Here is a 12435-nt window from a genome sequence, read left to right on the forward strand (position 1 = left end):
CCATAATTACAACCTCAAATCAAAAACCCCCTGAATTTTATTTAACCAAAACCGTAACCTTGACGACGCCAGCCCAACCCTCCCTCCATCTCCATTCCTCATTTATTCACGTTTTTTACTGTTTTAATAAAACCTGTTTTATAACCAAAAAAAAGAACAGAAAAAAAAATATCCAGGTCGATATAGTTTATTATTTAATCAGAGTTACGCTGTAGAATCCAGTCAGGGGGGGGGGGTACCGCGATTCCACCGGCTGGAGGGATCGGCATCGTCCGTTAACGTGAGGAAAACAGGACGACTCCTTTATGGATCAGAACGCGGGGATTATATATATCACATCACTCTACTCTGGATACTATATCGGCTTCACGGGGTCAATGTATGGGTCAGGGTTATATTCTATGGGTCAGGGTTATATTGTATGGGTCAGGGCTATATTGTATGGGTCAGGGCTATATTGTATGGGTCAGGGCTATATTGTATGGGTCAGGGCTATATTCTATGGGTCAAGGCTATATTCTATGGGTCAGGGCTATATTGTATGGGTTAGGGCTATATTGTATGGGTCAGGGCTATATTGTATGGGTCAGGGCTACATTGTATGGGTCAGGGCTATATTGTATGGGTCAGGGCTATATTGTATGGGTCAGGGCTATATTGTATGGGTCAGGGCTACATTGTATGGGTCAGGGCTATATTATATGGGTCAGGGCTACATTGTATAGGTCAGGGCTATATTCTGTGGGTCAGGGCTATATTGTATGGGTCAGGGTTATATTGTATGGGTCAGGGCTACATTGTATGGGTCAGGGCTATATTGTATGGGTCAGGGCTATATTGTATGGGTCAGGGCTACAATGTATGGGTCAGGGCTACAATGTATGGGTCAGGGTTACATTCTATGGGTCAGGGCTACAATGTATGGGTCAGGGCTACATTGTATGGGTCAGGGCTATATTGTATGGGTCAGGGCTACATTGTATGGGTTAGAGTTACATTGTATGGGTCAAGGTTACATTGTATGGGTCAGGGCTACATTGTATGGGTTAGAGTTATATTGTATGGGTCAGGGCTACATTGTATGGGTTAGAGGTACATTGTATGGGTCAAGGTTACATTGTATGGGTCAGAGTTATATTGTATGGGTCAGGGCTACATTGTATGGGTCAGGGCTATATTCTATGGGTCAGGGCTACATTGTATGGGTTAGAGTTACATTGTATGGGACAATCACATGACTTTAAAATAAAAACAAAGACTTTATAATTTCTATCAGATAAAACACAGCCAAGGCACAACAAGATGGAGAGGAGAGGTGAGTGCTGGACAGACGTAGCAGGGGTCAGGGGTTAAAGGGGGTTGACATGACAACACGAGAACACACTGCAGCAGGAGGAAGACTGGGCTGCGTTCAGCACAGAGCAAAGTTCAGGTTCAGCGGAATTATAACGTTCAGGAACGTTCAGCACAGAGCAACGTTCAGGCACGTTCAGCACAGAGCAACGTTCAGGAACGTTCAGCACAGAGCAACGTTCAGGATCGTTCAGCACAGAGCAACGTTCAGGAACGTTCAGCACAGAGCAAAGTTCAGGAACGTTCAGCACAGAGCAACGTTCAGGAACGTTCAGCACAGAGCAACGTTCAGGAACATTCAGCACAGAGCAACGTTCAGGAGCGTTCAGCAGGATTATAACGTTCAGGAACGTTCAGCAAAGAGCAACGTTCAGGTTCAGCAGAGTTATAACAATAAGGAACGTTCAGCACGAAGCAACGTTCAGGACATTCAGCACAGAGCAACGTTCATGAACGTTCAGCACAGAGCAACGTTCAGGAACGTTCAGCACAGAGCAACGTTCAGGAACGTTCAGCACAGAGCAACGTTCAGGAGAGTTATAACAATCAGGAACGTTCAGCACAGAGCGACGTTCAGGAACGTTCAGCACGAAGCAACGTTCAGGACATTCAGCACAGAGCTACGTTCAGGAACGTTCAGCACGAAGCAACGTTCAGGACATTCAGCACAGAGCAACGTTCATGAACGTTCAGCACAGAGCAACGTTCAGGAACGTTCAGCACAGAGCAACGTTCAGGAACGTTCAGCACAGAGCAACGTTCAGGAGAGTTATAACAATCAGGAACGTTCAGCACAGAGCGACGTTCAGGAACGTTCAGCACGAAGCAACGTTCAGGACATTCAGCACAGAGCTACGTTCAGGTTCAGCAGAGTTATAATGTTCAGGAACGTTCAGCACAAAGCAACGTTCAGGAACGTTCAGCACAGAGCAACGTTCAGGAACGTTCAGCAGAGTTATAACATTCAGGAACGTTCAGCACAGAGCTACGTTTAGGAACGTTCAGCACAGAGTAACGTTCAGGAACGTTCAGCACAGAGCAACGTTCAGGAACGTTCAGCAGAGTTATAACGTTCAGGAACGTTCAGCACGAAGCAACGTTCAGGACATTCAGCACAGAGCATTGTTCAGGAACGTTCAGCAGAGTTATAACGTTCAGGAACGTTCAGCACCGAGCAACGTTCAGGAACATTTAGCAAGGTTATGTTCAGGAACGTTCAGCACAGAGCGACGTTCAGGAACGTTCAGCACAGAGCAACGCTCAGGTTCAGCAGAGTTGTAACGTTCAGGAACGTTCAGCACAGAGCAACGTTCAGCACAGAGCAACGTTCAGCACAGAGCAACGTTCAGGAACGTTCAGCACCGAGCAACTTTCAGGAACGTTCAGCACAGAGCTACGTTCAGGTTCAACACAGAGCTACGTTCAGGAACGTTCAGGTTCAGCGGAGTTATAACGTTCAGGAACGTTTAGGTTACGTTCAACGCACCAGGACTCAATGGAGAGTTAAACACACACTGGGGCATCAGTCTCAGACTATGGTCCAAATGGACCCCTATTCCCCCATGTAGTGCACTACCCCTGGGGACACTACAGAGGGAATAGGGGGCACTACAGAGGGAATAGGGGGCACTACAGAGGGAATAGAGGGCACTACAGAGGGAATAGGGGACACTACAGAGGGAATAGGGGGCACTACAGAGGGAATAGGGGACACTACAGAGGGAATAGGGGGCACTACAGAGGGAATAGGGGGCACTACAGAGGGAATAGGGGGCACTACAGAGGGAATAGGGGGCACTACAGAGGGAATAGAGGGCACTACAGAGGGAATAGGGGGCACTACAGAGGGAATAGGGGGCACTACAGAGGGAATAGGGGACACTACAGAGGGAATAGGGGGCACTACAGAGGGAATAGAGGGCACTACAGAGGGAATAGAGGGCACTACAGAGGGAATAGGGGGCACTACAGAGGGAATAGGGGACACTACAGAGGGAATAGGGGGCACTACAGAGGGAATAGGGGGCACTACAGAGGGAATAGGGGGCACTACAGAGGGAATAGAGGGCACTACAGAGGGAATAGGGGGCACTACAGAGGGAATAGGGGTCACTACAGAGGGAATAGGGGACACTACAGAGGGAATAGGGGACACTACAGAGGGAATAGGGGTCACTACAGAGGGTATAGAGGGCACTACAGAGGGAATAGGAGGGAATAGGGGGCACTACAGAGGGAATAGAGGGCAATACAGAGGGAATAGGGGGCACTACAGAGGGAATAGGGGGCACTACAGAGGGAATAGGGGTCACTACAGAGGGAATAGGGGACACTACAGAGGGAATAGGGGTCACTACAGAGGGAATAGGGGGCACTACAGAGGGAATAAGGGGCACTACAGAGGGAATAGAGGGCACTACAGAGGGAATAGGGGGCACTACAGAGGGAATAGGAGGGAATAGGGGGCACTACAGAGGGAATAGGGGGCACTACAGAGGGAATAGAGGGCACTACAGAGGGAATAGAGGGCACTACAGAGGGAATAGGGGGCACTACAGAGGGAATAGGGGGCACTACAGAGGGAATAAAGGGCACTACAGAGGGAATAGGGGGCACTACAGAGGGAATAGGGGGCACTACAGAGGGAATAGGGGGCACTACAGAGGGAATAGGGGGCACTACAGAGGGAATAGGGGGCACTACAGAGGGCACTACAGAGGGAATAGGGGGCACTACAGAGGGAATAGAGGGCACTACAGAGGGCACTACAGAGGGAATAGGGGGCACTACAGAGGGCACTACAGAGGGAATAGGGGGCACTACAGAGGGCACTACAGAGGGAATAGGGGTCACTACAGAGGGAATAGGGGACACTACAGAGGGAATAGGGGACACTACAGAGGGAATAGGGGTCACTACAGAGGGTATAGAGGGCACTACAGAGGGAATAGGAGGGAATAGGGGGCACTACAGAGGGAATAGAGGGCAATACAGAGGGAATAGGGGGCACTACAGAGGGAATAGGGGGCACTACAGAGGGAATAGGGGTCACTACAGAGGGAATAGGGGACACTACAGAGGGAATAGGGGTCACTACAGAGGGAATAGGGGGCACTACAGAGGGAATAGGGGGCACTACAGAGGGAATAGAGGGCACTACAGAGGGAATAGGGGGCACTACAGAGGGAATAGGAGGGAATAGGGGGCACTACAGAGGGAATAGGGGGCACTACAGAGGGAATAGGAGGGAATAGGGGGCACTACAGAGGGAATAGGGGGCACTACAGAGGGAATAGAGGGCACTACAGAGGGAATAGAGGGCACTACAGAGGGCACTACAGAGGGAATAGGGGGCACTACAGAGGGAATAGAGGGCACTACAGAGGGAATAGTGGGCACTACAGAGGGCACTACAGAGGGAATAGGGGGCACTACAGAGGGAATAGAGGGCACTACAGAGGGAATAGTGGGCACTACAGAGGGCACTACAGAGGGAATAGGGGGCACTACAGAGGGCACTACAGAGGGAATAGGGGGCACTACAGAGGGCACTACAGAGGGAATAGGGGCACTACAGAGGGAATAGGGGGCACTACAGAGGGAATAGGGGACACTACAGAGGGAATAGGGGGCACTACAGAGGGAATAGAGGGCACTACAGAGGGAATAGGGGGCACTACAGAGGGAATAGAGGGCACTACAGAGGGAATAGGGGGCACTACAGAGGGAATAGGGGGCACTACAGAGGGAATAGGGGGCACTACAGAGGGAATAGGGGGCACTACAGAGGGAATAGGGGGCACTACAGAGGGAATAGAGGGCACTACAGAGGGAATAGAGGGCACTACAGAGGGAATAGGGGGCACTACAGAGGGAATAGAGGGCACTACAGAGGGAATAGGGGGCACTACAGAGGGAATAGAGGGCACTACAGAGGGAATAGGGGCACTACAGAGGGAATAGGGGGCACTACAGAGGGAATAGAGGGCACTACAGAGGGAATAGGGGGCACTACAGAGGGAATAGAGGGCACTACAGAGGGAATAGGGGGCACTACAGAGGGAATAGGAGGGAATAGGGGGCACTACAGAGGGAATAGAGGGAATTACAGAGGGAATAGGGGACACTACAGAGGGAATAGAGGGCACTACAGAGGGAATAGAGGGCACTACAGAGGGAATAGGGGGCACTACAGAGGGAATAGGGGACACTACAGAGGGAATAGGGGGCACTACAGAGGGAATAGGGGGCACTACAGAGGGAATAGGGGGCACTACAGAGGGAATAGGGGGCACTACAGAGGGAATAGGGGGCACTACAGAGGGAATAGAGGGCACTACAGAGGGAATAGGGGGCACTACAGAGGGAATAGGGGGCACTACAGAGGGAATAGGGGGCACTACAGAGGGAATAGGGGGCACTACAGAGGGAATAGGGGCACTACAGAGGGAATAGAGGGCACTACAGAGGGAATAGGGGGCACTACAGAGGGAATAGGGGGCACTACAGAGGGAATAGGGGGCACTACAGAGGGAATAGGGGGGCACTACAGAGGGAATAGGGGGCACTACAGAGGGAATAGGGGGCACTACAGAGGGAATAGGGGGCACTACAGAGGGAATAGGGGGCAATACAGAGGGAATAGGGGCACTACAGAGGGAATAGAGGGCACTACAGAGGGAATAGAGGGCACTACAGAGGGAATAGGGGGCACTACAGAGGGAATAGGAGGGAATAGGGGGCACTACAGAGGGAATAGGAGGGAATAGGGGGCACTACAGAGGGAATAGGAGGGAATAGGGGGCACTACAGAGGGAATAGGGGGCACTACAGAGGGAATAGGGGGCACTACAGAGGGAATAGAGGGCACTACAGAGGGAATAGGGGACACTACAGAGGGAATAGGGGGCACTACAGAGGGAATAGGGGGCACTACAGAGGGAATAGGGGGCACTACAGAGGGAATAGGGGGCACTACAGAGGGAATAGAGGGCACTACAGAGGGAATAGAGGGCACTACAGAGGGAATAGGGGGCACTACAGAGGGAAGAGAGGGCACTACAGAGGGAATAGGGGGCACTACAGAGGGAATAGAGGGCACTACAGAGGGAATAGGGGGCACTACAGAGGGAATAGGGGGCACTACAGAGGGAATAGAGGGCACTACAGAGGGAATAGGGGGCACTACAGAGGGAATAGGGGGCACTACAGGGGGAATAGAGGGCACTACAGAGGGAATAGGGGGCACTACAGAGGGAATAGGGGGCACTACAGAGGGAATAGGGGGCACTACAGAGGGAATAGGAGGGAATAGGGGGCACTACAGAGGGAATAGGAGGGAATAGGGGGCACTACAGAGGGAATAGGAGGGAATAGGGGGCACTACAGAGGGAATAGGGGGCACTACAGAGGGAATAGGGGGCACTACAGAGGGAATAGAGGGCACTACAGAGGGAATAGGGGACACTACAGAGGGAATAGGGGGCACTACAGAGGGAATAGGAGGGAATAGGGGGCACTACAGAGGGAATAGGAGGGAATAGGGGGCACTACAGAGGGAATAGGAGGGAATAGGGGGCACTACAGAGGGAATAGGGGGCACTATAGAGGGAATAGGGGGCACTACAGAGGGAATAGAGGGCACTACAGAGGGAATAGGGGACACTACAGAGGGAATAGGGGGCACTACAGAGGGAATAGGGGGCACTACAGAGGGAATAGGGGGCACTACAGAGGGAATAGGGGGCACTACAGAGGGAATAGGGGGCACTACAGAGGGAATAGAGGGCACTACAGAGGGAATAGAGGGCACTACAGAGGGAATAGGGGGCACTACAGAGGGAATAGAGGGCACTACAGAGGGAATAGGGGGCACTACAGAGGGAATAGAGGGCACTACAGAGGGAATAGGGGGCACTACAGAGGGAATAGGGGGCACTACAGAGGGAATAAAGGGCACTACAGAGGGAATAGGGGGCACTACAGAGGGAATAGGGGGCACTACAGAGGGAATAGAGGGCACTACAGAGGGAATAGGGGGCACTACAGAGGGAATAGGGGGCACTACAGAGGGAATAGGGGGCACTACAGAGGGAATAGAGGGCACTACAGAGGGAATATGGGGCACTACAGAAGGAATAGGGGGCACTACAGAGGGAATAGAGGGCACTACAGAGGGAATAGAGGGCACTACAGAGGGAATAGGGGGCACTACAGAGGGAATAGAGGGCACTACAGAGGGAATAGGGGGCACTACAGAGGGAATAGGGGGCACTACGGAGGGAATAGGGGCACTACAGAGGGAATAGAGGGCACTACAGAGGGAATAGAGGGCACTACAGAGGGAATAGGGGCACTACAGAGGGAATAGGGGGCACTACAGAGGGAATAGGGGGCACTACAGAGGGAATAGAGGGCACTACAGAGGGAATAGGGGGCACTACAGAGGGAATAGGGGGCACTACAGAGGGAATAGGGGGCACTACAGAGGGAATAGGGGGCACTACAGAGGGAATAGGGGGCACTACAGAGGGAATAGGGGGCACTACAGAGGGAATAGGGGGCACTACAGAGGGAATAGGGTAGGGGGCACTACAGAGGGAATAGGGGGCACTACAGAGGGAATAGAGGGCACTACAGAGGGAATAGGGGGCACTACAGAGGGAATAGGAGGGAATAGGGGGCACTACAGAGGGAATAGGAGGGAATAGGGGGCACTACAGAGGGAATAGGAGGGAATAGGGGGCACTACAGAGGGAATAGGAGGGAATAGGGGGCACTACAGAGGGAATAGGGGGCACTACAGAGGGAATAGGGGGCACTACAGAGGGAATAGAGGGCACTACAGAGGGAATAGGGGACACTACAGAGGGAATAGGGGGCACTACAGAGGGAATAGAGGGAATAGGGGGCACTACAGAGGGAATAGGGGACACTACAGAGGGAATAGGGGGCACTATAGAGGGAATAGGTGGCACTACAGAGGGAATAGAGGGCACTACAGAGGGAATAGGGGGCACTACAGAGGGAATAGGGGGCACTACAGAGGGAATAGGGGGCACTACAGAGGGAATAGGGGACACTACAGAGGGAATAGGGGGCACTACAGATGGAATAGAGGGCACTACAGAGGGAATAGGGGGCACTACAGAGGGAATAGGGGGCACTACAGAGGGAATAGGGGGCACTACAGAGGGAATAGGGGGCACTACAGAGGGAATAGAGGGCACTACAGAGGGAATAGGGGGCACTACAGAGGGAATAGGGGGCACTACAGAGGGAATAGAGGGCACTACAGAGGGAATAGGGGGCACTACAGAGGGAATAGAGGGCACTACAGAGGGAATAGGGGGCACTACCCCTGGGGACACTACAGAGGGAATAGGGGGCCATTTAGGACCCATTCTGAGACTCTGCTCAGCATAAGGGCAGTTAGATACTTTATATTTTCAACTTTAAAAATCGTTGATGAGAGGAGAGGGGAGAAGAGTTTCACCACATGGACCGACAGGGGTTAAACACTGAGAGGGACAGAGAGAGAGAGAGAGAGAGAGCGAGAGAGAGGGACAGAGAGAGAGAGAGAGAGAGAGAGAGAGAGAGAGAGAGAGAGAGAGAGAGAGAAAGAGAGGGAGAGAGACAGAGAGAGGGAGAGAGACAGAGAGAGGGAGAGAGACAGAGAGAGAGAGAGAGAGAGAGGAACCTTCCTCCTCCACAATAACTAAAACTCAGCAACAACGTTAAAAAGAAACGTCCTCTCACTGTCAACTGCGTTTCTTTTCAGCCAAACTTTCACACGTGTAAATATTTGTTTGAACTGCAACAAGATTCAACAACTGAGACATAAACTGAACAAGTTCCACAGACATGTGACTAACAGAAATGGAATAATGTGTCCCTGAACAAAAGTAACAGTCAGTATCTGGTGTGGCCACCAGCTGCATTAAGTACTGCAGTGCATCTCCTCCTCATGGACTGCATATTTGCCAGTTCTTGCTGTGAGATGTTACCCCACTCTTCCACCAAGGTACCTGCAAGTTCCCGGACATTTCTGGGGGAACGGCCCTAGCCCTCACCCTCTGATCCAACAGGTCCCAGATGTGCTCAATGGGATTGATATCCGGGCTCTTCGCTGGCCATGGCGGAACACTGACATTCCCTGTCTTGCAGGAAATCACGCACAGAACGAGCAGTATGGCTGGTGGCATTGTCATGCTGGAGGGTCATGTCAGGATGAACCTGCAGGAAGGGTACCACATGAGGGAGGAGGATGTCTTCCCTGTAACGCACAGCGTTGAGATTGCCGGCAATGACAACAAGCTCAGTCCGATGATGCTGTGACACACCGTCCCAGATCATGACGGACCCTCCACCTCCAAATCGATCCCGCTCCAGAGAACAGGCCTCGGTGTAACGTTCATTCCTTCGACGATAAATGCGAATCCGACCATCACCCCTGGTGAGACAAAACCGCGACTTGTCAGTGAAGAGCACTTTTTGCCAGTCCTGTCTGGTCCAGCGACGGTGGGTTTGTGCCCATAGGCGACGTTGTTGCCGGTGATGTCTGGTGAGGACCTGCCTTACAACAGGCCTATAAGCCCTCAGTCCAGCCTCTCTCAGCCTATTGCGGACAGTCTGAGCGCTGATGGAGGGATTGTGCGTTCCTGGTGTAACTCGGGCAGTTGTTGCCATCCTGTACCTGTCCCGCAGGTGTGATGTTCGGATGTACCGATCCTGTGTAGGTGTTGTTACACGTGGTCTGCCACTGCGAGGACGATCAGCTGTCCGTCCTGTCTCCCTGTAGCGCTGTCTTAGGTGTCTCACAGTACGGACATTGCAATTTATTGCCCTGGCCACATCTGCAGTCCTCATGCCTCCTTGCAGCATGCCTAAGACACGTTCACGCAGATGAGCAGGGAACCAGGCATCTTTCTTTTGATGTTTTTCAGAGTCAGTAGAAAGGCCTCTTTAGTGTCCTAAACTTTCATAACTGTGACCTTAATTGCCTACCGCCTGTAAGCTGTTAGTGTCTTAACGACCGTTCCACAGGTGCATGTTCATTAATTGTTTATGGTTCATTGAACAAGCATGGGAAACAGTGTTTAAACCCTTTACAATGAATATCTGTGTGAAGTTATTTGGATTATCTTTGAAAGACAGGGTCCTGAAAAAGGGACGTTTCTTTGTTGTTGCTGAGAACACAGAAGGGACAGAAGTACTTTCACTATTTGCTGAGAACACAGAAGGGACAGAAGTACTTTCACTATTTGCTTAGAACACAGAAGGGACTGAATTGAAGTCACTAATTGCTAATCGCCTCGCAGAAGTGACAAGCCGAGCTCATGGTACTAACTGCTGATTGGAAAGGAGAAACCACTTCCCCATTCAACAATATTCATAAATGTCCCCGCCCCTTAATCCTGGTTGACGTGGCAACAGTCAACAGCTCCCACCATGCAGGCTCCTGGGAAGAGCTTCTCTATCTCTCTTCTCTATCTCTCTCCTCTATCTCTCTCCTCTATCTCTCTTCTCTATCTCTCTCCTCTATCTCTCTTCTCTATCTCTCTCCTCTATCTCTCTCCTCTATCTCTCTTCTCTATCTCGTTATCCTGCTACCCATTCCTCTCTCCTCTATCTCTCTTCTCTATCTCTCTCCTCTATCTCTCTTCTCTATCTCTCTCCTCTATCTCTCTTCTCTATCTCTCTCCTCTATCTCTCTTCTCTATCTCTCTCCTCTATCTCTCTTCTCTATCTCTCTTCTCTATCTCTCTCCTCTATCTCGTTATCCTGCTACCCATTCTCTCTCCTCTATCTCTCTCCTCTATCTCTCTCCTCTATCTCTCTTCTCTATCTCTCTCCTCTATCTCTCTTCTCTATCTCTCTTCTCTATCTCTCTTCTCTATCTCTCTTCTCTATCTCTCTTCTCTATCTCTCTCCTCTATCTCGTTATCCTGCTACCCATTCCTCTCTCCTCTATCTCTCTCCTCTATCTCTCTCCTCTATCTCTCTTCTCTATCTCTCTCCTCTATCTCTCTTCTCTATCTCTCTTCTCTATCTCTCTTCTCTATCTCTCTTCTCTATCTCTCTTCTCTATCTCTCTCCTCTATCTCGTTATCCTGCTACCCATTCCTCTCTCCTCTATCTCTCTCCTCTATCTCTCTCCTCTATCTCTCTCCTCTATCTCTCTTCTCTATCTCTCTCCTCTATCTCTCTTCTCTATCTCTCTTCTCTATCTCTCTCCTCTATCTCTCTTCTCTATCTCTCTTCTCTATCTCTCTCCTCTATCTCTCTCCTCTATCTCTCTCCTCTATCTCTCTTCTCTATCTCTCTTCTCTATCTCTCTTCTCTATCTCTCTTCTCTATCTCGTTATCCTGCTACCCATTCCTATAATACCAGTCAGCAGGTCCCACCATGCAGGCTACTGGGAAGACAGGCATGTTTGGGGCAACTCCAACTCAACGTAACACTGAGTACCATATTTTCCAGCATGGTGGTGGCTGCATCATGTTATGGGTTTGATTGTCATCGGCAAGGACTACAGAGTTTTTTAGGATAAAAAAAAAACCGGAATGGAGTTAAACACAGACAACATCCTGGAGTAAATCCTGGTTCAGTCTGATTTCCACCAGACACTGGGAGATGAATTCAACTTTCAGCAGGACAATACTTGAATACTTTTATCTTGAATACTTTTATCTTATTAAGATTTACGAGGTTTTATAAAAAAAAATTTACAAATTAATTCTTCCACTTTTTTGACAATACAGACTATTTTGGTAGATCAAAATGTGGGAAAAGGGTCAAGGGGTGTGAATACTTTGGGATAAACGCCACTATACATGTTCTAAGGTATAAAAACACCTGTTTTCTATGTCTGTCTGTCTGTCTGTCTGTCTGTCTGTCTGTCTGTCTGTTTCTGTGCTTAACACCTTGTGTCTGTCTGTCTGTCTGTCTGTCTGTTTCTGTGCTTAACACCTTGTCTGTCTGTCTGTCTGTCTGTCTGTCTGTCTGTCTGTCTGTCTGTTTCTGTGCTTAACACCTTGTCTGTCTGTCTGTTTCTGTGCTTAACACCTTCTGTCTGTCTG

This window comes from Salmo trutta, unplaced genomic scaffold, assembly GCF_901001165.1.
Source record: "Salmo trutta unplaced genomic scaffold, fSalTru1.1, whole genome shotgun sequence".
NCBI classification, from domain to species: Eukaryota; Metazoa; Chordata; class Actinopteri; order Salmoniformes; family Salmonidae; genus Salmo; species Salmo trutta.